At 31.5% G+C, this 1,055-nt stretch overlaps 1 non-coding gene across 1 annotated transcript; it reads left to right on the forward strand.

Annotated features, from left to right (window-relative positions):
- The first annotated feature begins 652 nt into the window (after positions 1-652).
- On the forward strand, positions 653-759 carry LOC111818599. Its single transcript, XR_002822554.1, has one exon. It is a non-coding gene; the product is annotated as a U6 spliceosomal RNA (small nuclear RNA).
- The last annotated feature ends 296 nt before the right edge of the window (positions 760-1,055 follow it).

Genomic DNA, 1,055 nt, shown 5'->3' on the forward strand with positions numbered 1-1,055 from the left:
AGGTCCACCTGGGAAGCTATTGTAAAGATTATTTTCTATCACATACCTATGTGCTTTGGACAAGGACTGTTATCTATTTATAGTAGGTGGTATCATAATTCAACTCAAGACAAATTTTACAATATTTCAAATTTCTCAAAACAGAATTATTTGGCAAAATATTGCAAGCACACATCAAAGCATGGAAGATAATAACCAATTTTTAAATTAACTGCTTCACATTTTAAAGTCAACTGATAGCGCAGGTATAACAGAAGGCCACAGTCTGTCATCCCACCAGCAAATGAGGTCACATTAACATGAACTCTGACTCATTTTTAACTACAGGAATCTAAACAGTATTGCTGTCATATATTGTAAAAGAATAAAACATTAAGTGTAACAACAGATCAAAAAATTCTCCTTATACTAAGGATAGTTAGATTACATATTTAATACACTAAAAATAACATCGCTTCACTGCAACTTTTTATATTTTTTAATCTATATAAACCCTAGACATTCACATTTTTGAAATTTATCTGTAATTTGAGTTCAAATTATAAGAAGGTAAAAATTCGAAGAATGTTTGTGGACTTGGCAGTAAACACAACAAAATTTCACGTAATCAGAGATGACAGATATTGAGACTCAATTAATAATATGCTTTCTAGTGCTCACTTTGGCAGCACATATACTAAAATTGGAATGATACAGAGAAGATTAGCACGGCCCCTGCGCAAGGATGACACGCAAATTCATGAAACATTCCATATTTTTAGTTTACACACCTATAATACTCAAATAATGGAACTTAACAAAAAAAGGGCATACAGATGAATGTCCATTTTGTATCTGTGTATTCAAAGTGGTTAGGCTAGATATATAGTTACATTCTCTTAATGAATAGAGTGATTTGTTCTAATGGTGTTTGTAAATAAGATATCATGTCCGCATCTTGCATAGCAATTAACCACTAGGAAGAATGCATGCAATGTGTGAATTATTGAAACTGTCCTACCAATTTGATTTGAAACTGTCTCATTGCTATTTGTTTATCAATAAAATTATGGGAA

The sequence above is a fragment of the Octodon degus genome, unplaced genomic scaffold, assembly GCF_000260255.1.
Source record: "Octodon degus isolate 3935 unplaced genomic scaffold, OctDeg1.0 scaffold00096, whole genome shotgun sequence".
In the NCBI taxonomy this organism is placed as follows: domain Eukaryota; kingdom Metazoa; phylum Chordata; class Mammalia; order Rodentia; family Octodontidae; genus Octodon; species Octodon degus.